The sequence below is a fragment of the Macrotis lagotis genome, chromosome 6, assembly GCF_037893015.1.
Source record: "Macrotis lagotis isolate mMagLag1 chromosome 6, bilby.v1.9.chrom.fasta, whole genome shotgun sequence".
In the NCBI taxonomy this organism is placed as follows: domain Eukaryota; kingdom Metazoa; phylum Chordata; class Mammalia; order Peramelemorphia; family Peramelidae; genus Macrotis; species Macrotis lagotis.
The window spans coordinates 34,815,592-34,826,996 of record NC_133663.1 but is presented as its reverse complement, the minus strand read 5'-3'; positions in this window follow the sequence as shown (position 1 = coordinate 34,826,996).

Below are 11,405 nucleotides of genomic sequence, written 5' to 3'. Positions count from 1 at the left end.
ACTCAGGCCAGTAGTTAAGAAGTTAAAATGCTCTTTGAACATATGACATTTTGTAGTTCAGAGAAAAGAATTCTTTATGTCTTACATCCTTATCCATGAATGTTGATTGAGGGGACCTTGTAGGCTCACCACTCTTTCTGTTACGATGGAAACTGACAATCCAGAAAAAAAAATTATTATTGTTATTAAAGATGATGATGATAATGATGATGACAACTTCAGGATTAGTAAGACATTTTCATATACTTACTTAAGAAGTTTCAGTGGCTCTCAATTGTTTCTAGAATCAATTACAAACTCCCCTAATTGGCATTTAAAGCCATAACCATTCTGACTTCAATCTATCTTCCCAGAATGATTTATAGAACTCCACATTATAGTGAAACTATTTTTTTTGCTGTTCCCTATTCTTGGCTTCCCATTTCTTCTATTCATTTTCTTTTTTTAAATTTATTTTTATTAAAGATATTATTTGAGTTTTACAATTTTCCCCCCAATCTTATTTCCCTTCCCCCACCCATCCACTGAAAACAATTTGTTGGTCTTTACTTTGTTTCCATGTTGTACCTTGATCCAAATTGGGTGTGATGAGAGAGAAATCATATCCTTAGAGAAGAGACAAGAATTCTAAGAGGTAACAAGATCAGACAATCAATAATATAGCTGTTTTTTTCCTAAATTAAAGGGAATAGTCCTTGTACTTTGTTCAAACTCCACAGCTCCTTATCTGGATACAGCTGGCACTCTCCTTTGCAGACAGCCCAAAATTGTTCCCGATTTTTGCACTGATGGAATGAGCAAGTCCTTTAAGTTTGAACATCACTCCCATGTTGCTGTTAGGGTATACAGTGTTTTTCTGGTTCTGCTCATCTCTCTCAGCATCAGTTCATGCAAATCCCTCCAGTTTTCCCTGAAATCCTAACCCTCCTGGTTTCTAATAGAACAATAGTGTTCCATGACATACATATACCACAGTTTGCTAAGCCATTCCCCAATTGAAGGACATTTACTTGATTTCCAATTCTTTGCCACCACAAACAGGGCTGCTATAAATATTTTTGTACAAGTAATGTTTTTACCATTTTTCATCATCTCTTCAGGGTATAGACCTAGTAATGGTATTGCTGGGTCAAAGGGTATGCACATTTTTGTTGCCCTTTGGGCATAGTTCCAAATAGCTCTCCAGAAGGGTTGGATGAGTACACAGCTCCACCAACAGTGTAACAGTGTCCCAGATTTCACACAACCCTTCCAACAATGATCATTATCCTTCCTGGTCACATTGGCCAATCTAAGATGTGTAAGGTGGTTCCCCAGAGAAGCTTTAATTTGCATTTCTCTAATAATAAATGATTTAGATCATTTTTTTTTTCTTATGGCTATGGATTGCTTTGATCTCCTCATCTGTAAATTGCCTTTGCATATCCTTTGACCATTTGTCAATTGGGGAATGGCTTTTTGTTTTAAAAATATGACTCAGTTCTCTGTATATTTTAGAAATGAGTCCTTTGTCAGAATCATTAGTTGTAAAGATTGTTTCCCAATTTACTACATTTCTTTTGATCTTGGTTACATTGCTTTCATCTGTGCAAAAGCTTTTTAATTTAACGTAATTGAAATCATCTAATTGGTTTTTGGTGATGTTCTCCAACTCTTCCTTAGTCATAAATTGCTCACCTTTCCATAGATCTGACAGGGAAACTAGTCCTTGATCTTCTAATTTGCTTATAGTATTGTTTTTTATGTCTAAGTCCTGTAACCATTTGGATCTTATCTTGGTATAGCGTGTGAGGTGTTGGTCTAATCTAAGTTTCTTCCATACTATCTTCTAATTACCCCAGCAGTTCTTATCAAAGAGGGAATTTTTATCCCAATGGCTGTACTCTTTGGGTTTATCAAACAGCAGATTACTATAATCATCTCCTGCTTTTACACCTAGTGTATTCCACTGGTCCACCACTCTGTTTCTTAGCCAATACCAAACCGTTTTGATGACTGATGCTTTATAATATAATTTTAGATCAGGTAGGGTTAAACCACCTTCTTTTGCACTTGTTTTCATTAAGCTCCTGGCAATCTTGACTTTTTATTTCTCTATATGAATTTACTTACAATTTTTTCTAACTCATTAAAGTAATTTTTTGGAATTTTGATTGGTAGGGCACTAAACAGATAGTTTAGTTTTGGTAGTCATTTTTTATTATATTATCTCTACCTATCCATGAGAAGTTGATATTTGCCCAGTTATTTAAATCTGATTTAATTTGTGTGAGAAGTTTTTTATAATTGTTTTCAAAAAGATTCTGAGTCTGTCTTGGCAAATAAACCCAAGTATTTTATATGGTCCGAGGTTACTTTGAATAGGATTTCTCTTTCTAGATCTTCCTGCTATAACTTGCTAGACATATATAGAAAAGTTGGGTATTTATGAGGGTTTATTTTATAACCTGCAACTTTGCTAAAATTGCTAATTGTTTCCATTAGTGTTTTGGATGATTTTTTGGGATTCTCTAGGTAGACCATCATGTCATCTGCAAAGAGTGAGAGTTTTGTCTCTTCCTTCCCAATTCTAATTCCTTCAATTTCTTTTTCTTCTCTAATTGCTGATGCCAACATTTCTAATATGATATTGAATAGTAGAGGTGATAATGGGCACCCTTGTTTCACCCCTGATCTTATTGGGAATGCCTCTAGCCTCTCCCCATTGAATATAATGCTTGTTGATGGTTTCAAATAGATACAGCTAATTATTTTAAGGAACAGTCCATTGATTCCTACACTCTCTAGTGTTTTTAATAGGAAAGGATGCTGTATTTTGTCAAAAGTTTTCAGCATCTATTAATATGATCATATGATTTCTGATAGGTTTGTTGTTGATATAATTGAGTATACTAACAGTTTTCCTAATATTGAACCAACTCTGCATTCCTGGAATAAATTCGACTTGATCATAATGTATTATCCTTGTGATGACTTGTTGTAGTCATTTTGCTAAGATTTTATTTAGGATTTTTGCATCTATATTCATCAGGGAAATAGGTCTATAATTTTCTTTCTCTGTTTTAACTCTTCCTGGTTTAGGTAACAGCACCATATTGGTTTCATAGAAAGAGTTAGGCAGAGTTCCATCTTTCCTTATTTTTCCAAAGAGTTTATATAGAATTGGAACCAATTGTTCCTTAAATGTTTGGTAGAATTCACTTGTAAATCCATCAGGTCTTGGAGATTTTTTTAGGGAGTTCAATGATGGCTTGTTGAATTTCTTTTTCTGAAATGGGGTTGTTTAGGTATTTAATCTCTTCTTCATTTAACCTGGGCAACTTATATTTTTGCAAATATTCATCCATTTCACTTAGATTATCAAATTTATTGGCATAGAATTGTACAAAATAATTTTGAATTATTACTTTAATTTCCTCCTCATTGGTGGTGAGTTCACCTTTTTCATTTATGATACTAGCAATTTGGTTTTCTTCTTTCTTTTTTTTAATCAAATTGACCAGAGGTTTATCAATTTTATTGGTTTTTTCATAATACCAACTTTTGGTTTTATTTATTAATTCAATAGTTTTTTTTGCTTTTGATTTTATTAATTTCTTCTTTAATTTTTATAATTTCTAATTTGGTATTTAATTGAGGATTTTTGATTTGTTCTTTCTCTAATTTTTTTAGTTGTATGTTTAGTTCATTGATTTCTTCTTTCTCCAGTTTATTCATGTAAGTATTTAGAGCTATAATATATCCCCTGAGAGTCGCTTTGAATGAATCCCATAGGTTTTGGTATGTTGTTTCATTACTATTATTATCTAGGATAAAATGGATAATTCTTTCTATAATTTGTTTTTTGGTCCACTCATTTTTAAAAATGAGGTTATTCAGTTTCCAATTTGCTCTGGGTCTATATCTCCTTGGCCTAGTATTGGATATGACTTTTATTGTACTGTGATCTGAGAAAGATATATTCACTATTTCTGCCTTTCTGAAGTTGATCATTAGGTTTTTATGTCCTAGTACATGGTCAATTTTTGTATAAGTTCCATGTACTCCGGAGAAAAAGGTATATGCCTTTCTATCCCCATTCAGTTTCCTCCATAAGTCTACCATATCTAATTTTTCTAACAATCTATTTACCTCCTTAATGTCTTTCTTGTTTATTTTATGATTCAATTTATCTAGATCTGAAAGTGGGAGCTTGAGGTCTCCCACTAGTAGAGTTTTGCTGTCTATGTCTTCCTGTAGTTCTTTCAGCTTCTCCTCTAAGAATTTGGGTGCTGTCCCACTGGGTGCATATATATGGAAATGACTTTGTTGTCTATGGTACCTTTTAGGAGGATAAAGTTTCCTTCCCTATCTCTTTTAATGCTATCTAGTTTTGCTGCTGCTTTGTCTGAGATAAGGATTGCTACCCCTGCTTTTTTTACTTCAGCTGAAGCAAAATATAATTTGCTCCAACCTTTTACCTTTACTCTATATGTGTCTCTCTGCTTCAAATGAGTTTCTTGTAAGCAATATATTGTAGGATTCTGGTTTTTAATCCACTCTGCTATTTGCTTACGTTTTGAGGGAGAATTCATCCCATTCACATTCAAAGTTATGATTACTAATTCTTTATTGCCCTCCATGCTATCTTCCCTCTATTTGTACTTTTCCCTTTTCCCTCCCCTTTATCCATATTCCCCAGTATTTTGTTTCTAAATACCACCCCCTTCAGTGTGTTTGCCCTCCTATATCACACCCTCCCCTTTCTTTCCCCTTTCCCTTTTCCCCCTTTTCCCTTCCCTTCCTTTTGTTATTTACCCTTTTCCCCCACTCCCCTTCCCTTTCTCTGTCCCCCCTCCCCTTTTAATACTTGAAAGGTTAGATGTTTTATAAGTTAACTGAGTATGTGTAGGTTGACTTTAAGCCAAGTCTAATGAGAAGAAGATTCAGGTGTTTCTGAACTGTGCCTGTCTTCTCTCCACTATCTTGGCCAGAAGTCTCTTCTATTCATTTTTACAGAGTTCTTCATGACTAGAATGATCTTCTCCCCTCTCTTCTGCTTTTTGGAGATCTCTAAAAATATTTAGCTCTATTATAGACAATTCAAGAGTCATGTCTTGCCTAAGCCTATTCTTGATATCTCATTTTAAGTAATCTGCTCCACATCTTGAAATTATTTATATATGCTTTGTATATATTTTGCATTTCCTTATCTTTTTACATGTTTTTATCCCCATTTGAATATGACTTCTTCTAGGGGCAGGGACTATTTAATTTTCATCTTTGTGTTTCCAGAATCCAACAAAGTGTCTGGAAGAGAGTGTATGATTAGTAAGTGTTAATGAAATTGAAATGGATTATCTTTTCATTTTTCCTCAAAACAACATTGGGATGTCTCCAGGCTAGTCATTGTTAGCTCAAATATTCTCTATGACCATACTAAAATCGAGTTTTCAATGAGCCATAGACTTAGAGATGGAGAGGACTTTAGCCACTTCATTCAATCCCTTCATTTAATAAATGGTGAATCCAAAGTTCATGGGTTGTTGTAGGAGGTGTGAATTGTTCAAACCACCCTGGGTTCAACATTTAAGCTCTTTAGGACTCAGTGTAATTATGTGTAAAATGAGGAGGATGGACTATGTTTTGAGACAAGCTGAAATACAAATGGTAGATCCTGACATACTGCATATTGACTTAGAAAACAACAAATTTACATTATCTATGCTGTTTTGTAGTTTTGTTCATTTTGTTAAACATTTACTGATTATATTTTAGGACTTCAGAGTTTCTTTTGACACATCTGAACTGGTAAGATTCCTTCTATCTTTAAATCTATACTATCTGATATCTCCCTCTAAATCTGACAGTTTTCCAATCTCCCAAATTGCCTCCCTAAATCTCCATGAGTTAATCCATGAAGAATTTAATATGAACCTACTTTGAAATGAAGCAGTTACTATTCTCAAAGACCTTACCTTCTATTAGGGGAGAGGACATGTCCAGACATAAGTGTATGGAGAAGATATCTATCTATCTATCTATCTATCTATCTATCTATCTATCTATCTATCTAGATATAAATAAATACAAAACGAATACAATATAGCTAGAGAAAAGGGAGTTTGGAAGAAGAGAATACTAAAAACTTGCTTCAGGGATCAGAAAGTATTCATGGAGAAAGTAAGGCTAAAACTACAACTATTACAGATTCACTTCCAGTTGAGTTTGGTCTCTCATCACCCCAAAAGGAACTTACAAAGTTCAGAGGATTAAATTCCACAGATAGAATCTTACATAAATGTGAGGAATGACAAAATATCTTATTTGATTTTTGTTCCCATTGTAAGAGGAAAGCAAAATTTACTTCTATTTAGTCAGGATAAAGTCAATTTCATTTCGTTATCTTTGTACATGTTACATGGAGGAGCCTGTGTGGATAACTATCGTTCCAGCTAAAGGGATGCTCTCATTCTATGATTTCATAATACAAAAATATGTAGCAAGTCTCTAAATGTATGTGCAACCATATACAGAAAAAGTTGGAACAAAGTTTCCTCATTGCTTTGGGAATCCCAGTGCTTGGTCTGGACTGGGAAATAAAGTCATTGCTGAATTTGAAGGGCAAATTTGTCTCAGGATGATCATGGGAATATTATCAATTGTATTCTTTCCTTTTCCCTGAAGGGGCTATTACTGAACAAGCATTATTTTGAAAATGTCATCAGAGAGGTGGAAAAAAATAATCTCCCCCCAGGTTGAAGATATTAAAAGATGAACAGATCCTGGTGGATTTTTAGCTATCTTCAAGGGCAGAATCTTCCTTTTAGTCAAGGCAGGAAAGAGGGCACTCAAGGTTGAATTTTCGTTCATTCATTTTGTTATAATTTTATAGATGTTAAATCTTCCTGGAATTCTCTTAGCCTTGCATAGAACCCTATACAAGACTATTCTTCAAAGTGGCTTAAGAAATTTAAGTGAATGTTTCTGCTTTCGGGGAGTATTCAGGTAATCTAGGTGACTTTGGAAAAATATGATGTTTGTAAGAGGGTAGGAAATTAGGCATTAGGTTTTGGCTTCTAAAAATGCTATTCATCCATTTCCCCTTTCATCTCCTCTCATTTATACTACTGGCCTGAAGGTAGACTGGTCAGAAATCAGCTTAGAGAAGGAGGAATTTAAGAAAGAGAATATATGTGGTTTTTCAGATGAACAATGGGGAATCATTCCATGGAAATGGAATGGGATTAAAAAACAATGTTACTGAGGTAGATATAAAATGGGAAAAGAAGAAAATGTGCTTAATTTTCATAAAGGGAATAACTGGGACTAGCTAAGGGAAAGAACTCCATTTCCCTATATTTATGAATGTGTGTAAGTTCATCTCTTTGAGTTAACTCAGGGCAAAGAGTATACTTATCTGCACATTTTACCTTATAATTTTGTTCCACGAAACTAGGGGTATATGGAGAAAATATCCTTCAAAGATAGAAAATCAAACTCAATGAATAGAATCAAGTAACAAAGGAAACAAGAATTAATTAAGGACCTTTTTCATGTGAAAGATGCTATATGTTAAGCACTTTATAAATATTATCTCTTATGATTCGCACAAAAGCCCTGAGATAGAGGAGTTATTATTATTATCTTAATTTTACAATATAGGAAACTGAGGCTGACAGAGGTCAAATGACTAGGATAGTTAAGAGTCTGAAGTCATATTTGAACAAAGGTCTTCCTGACTTCAGTTCAGTACTCTATCTACTGTACCATTCAGCTGCATCAATGTAGAATGAAGTCTTGAAAGTAAATGCTGATTATAAAATTTTGATGAAACATTCCCATGATGAGGAATGCTTTTCATGGGAATATGGAAGTACCCTGAAAAAGGCGTATGGGTTTAGAACTGATGTCTGATCTTTAAGCTAAGTAGAGTTGGACTTGATTAACACTTGGGATCATTTATGAATGGATGCTATTAGCTTAGATTAAATGGTTGCTCTAAAGTCTATTTCAACTTGCAAATACTATGACTCTCTGACTTTAGAGATTATTTAGTCCAATCTTCTCATTTTACAGATAAAGACAGGTTCTTAAAGTTAATTGACTTGCCTAAGGAGACTAAAGTTGTGACAAAGTGAGAATTTGAACTCAAATCAACATTCAGCTCTCTTTATATTAGTAACCCCGAAGCTAAAGAATTACATAACTAACCAAAGTCAGAAAGTCATAGAATTTAACTGTTATCTAGCTAACCCTCACACTTTACAGCTAAGGAAACTAAAGGCCTACTGAAGCCAAGTGACTTGTTTAAAGTCAAATTTGTCACATAGCAACAGAGCCAAGAATGAGGCTTGGGACCTCTGACTCCAAGCCATGTTTGTGAGGTGACAAGGAGTGGCTTGGGAGGGTGTATAAAACCAGGATGACATGGCAATTGACTTATTGGTTAATTTTATTCATACATTTTCTTGTGAAAATTATCCAAAGGTGCTAAGAATTACAAATGATGGTTATTCTCTATTTGGCTTTCCTTTGAAATTCAGTATTATAGCATGACCTTAAAACATGGGAGTGAGTAGAAATGTGTTTTTAGTAGTGAAACTGGAATAAAAATCTGTTATAGATTAGGGTTCTCTCGGGCACACTTATTTTACAGACTGAAGGACAGAATAGAGGCCAAGTGTTGCTGAGAAGACCGAGTGACACGCAAATTGACCTTATTGTTTTTGTTCTTTCGAATTCTTCGGCTGCCTGGTTACTGTTCAGAAATAATGAGCTCATACGGTCCTATTAGTGTCTGTGTTTTACCAGCAGAACAGGTGGCTATCCTCTTGATATCCACGTCAAACCTGGTTTTTCTAGTGTTATTACAACCGGAAGGCAAGACAATGGAGATGAAGGAATTGGAAACCAGCTGCCAGTCTCGTTCCCAATCTGTGGCTGTCTATAAGTGTTCTTCCTGATAGAAATCATGATCAAAAATCAAGTAGAGTTTGGCCTCTGGGCTAAGGTTTCTAAACAGACCCTTCAATTGTGGATGCAGAACCGAATATATTGACAAGCAGGAGAGTTGGAGAAGACAAGTGAGACATTGTTAAACGTGTCTCTAAGGATTAGTGCTCCCGGGTTGACTTTTCATGTTTATTCACGGTCACTTTTCCCTATGTTATGTGTGTTTCTGAGAAAGTATCGAATATATATGGAAAACTACATGGAATACACCAAACTTGGAACAGTCCAGAAGACTGTTTGAATTGCAAACAATTTAATATACATCATGTACCAATAGAAATGTGAGGCACTGTGCTCAGAGATAGTGATATAAAATGGAAACACCAGTAGAGAAAGAGTAGCAGAATACGACCCTACCAGCTCCTCAAAGTAGCAAAACAACTAATTGGATAAGTAAGATCTCCAAAAAATATGGGTCTATTAGTTTATTAAAGGAAGACAATGAGAAGTCTGAAATTCATTAAGGTAAAAGTTAATAGACAATATTGTATCAAACCATATCTCTGTTAAGTAATTTTTTCCCTTAGAAACCAGATTTACTTATTGATATGACTATGTATTGAGTCCATAGATATGATAGTGGAATTTCTTGGTTTAGATTCATGTTATGCATATATATCAAAGACCCAGAAACATAGTCGTCTTGTAATTATATCCATGGTGAATCTTACTAAGGACATTCCCAGTCTATTAAAATATTTGTTTAGGAGCCAAACCTTTCCAATTCTCAATGGCCTACTTTGTTGATATTGTAGGTAGGTGCCTTAGGAAGAATCCATTTTTGTTTTGATACAGATAGTTACTTTCAAGTTGCCAAACAGTAGATCTAATATATAAAGCAGGAATAGAGTGATCTTTACACTTTTGGAGTTATGCAATTTTGATAAATACATGTGTATGTATTTTTGTGTATATGTAGCTAAATATATTAACATACATATAGAGATATGCATATGTGTGTATATAAGTAGGCATCTATTACATATTGATGTGAATATATATATATATATATATGTATGCATGGTAATGTGCAAAATTGAATTATATAGTGGTGATTGTTATTTTTTCTATTGAACTACCTTGATAACGCAGGCTAGAACTTTGAAGCGTAATAGAGAACTCCCCAAATGGGAAAAATCTACCAACTATCCCCAGGCCCCTGGGGAAAAAAAGTCATATGATGTTTTAAATTGGCCCAACTCTGGGAGCCTAGGGGGTCCTATTTGCCAGTATTTGTTCTGGTGGCTCACTGGATGATGGGATGTTTTTTCCAAGCCAGGTGGCCTTTAAATTGCCTCTTGGACTGAAGGGAGTACAACAAAACCAGACCCAGCAGTGAGATTGGATAGAAGACATTGTGATTTAAGCTGTATAAGAAAACCAGTACCTTGGGCAACATCACACCCTGAGTTCTTTAAGGCTTCTAGAGAGGCCCTACAATTTCCTTGTTAAGATTTCCTCCCTTGATATTCAGTTCTAATAACCAAACTAATTCCAGCAAGGGTGATTGTTTCTGCCTTCCTAAATCCTCCTGTAGCTTGAAAAGAATGGCCTTTTTCTTCAGTTCTTTTCCCTGGGTAATGTCAGACAGCCTCCATTTCATTCCAAGGACAAGGTCATTTTTAGTTATATAGTACACATTTGTGCACATGAATGTAAGAATATGTGCAAATGTGTTTTAATATTAAAAATCATAATAGTAATAAAAAGAATAATAGCTTTATTTAGTGACATGTTTTGAAAATATTCTAATTTGATCCTCACAATAACCCTGGGAGGTAGATGCTAACATCTATCTTATTCTGCAGATGAATAAAATGAGGGAGACAGTAACTTGTCCAGGGTCACACAAGCTGTCCAGTGTCTTACCAGTTCCAAGTGTAGAACTCTGTCTATTCTACCTGCCTATTTTATATAGGATTTCCATCAGTTCAAAAGAAAGGATTCACACCACTCTGCAATTCAAATATCATCACCTCAGCCTTCAAAGAACTGAACCTGAGGATTATCCCCCGCCCCCCAAAGCAACCAATGTTCATGGTGAGCATTGGTGGGCTATGACGTGATGTTAGTGAAGGATGCTGCAAGGGAGGCTAAAGAAAAATGTCACTGGGGAGATGTGGGGTAGTTTAGAAGACCAGATAAACAGTAGAGGGAAGATTTATGGGAAGACATGGTCATGAGTCACACCAGATTAGAAATCATGGTTAGAACCTACGTCGCAGCATAAGGGAAAGCATTAATATTAACGAGATTATAGAAACACCGGACTGATGCTTTAAGGTGCCCTTCCACCTATTTTGTGTCTATATATAATACATGAAGATGATTCTTTGCATAGTTATCTTTCCCAGTGGAATGAGAGCCATCACCTTTTTCACAATGAAGATATTTTTGATATCTTCTGCCTT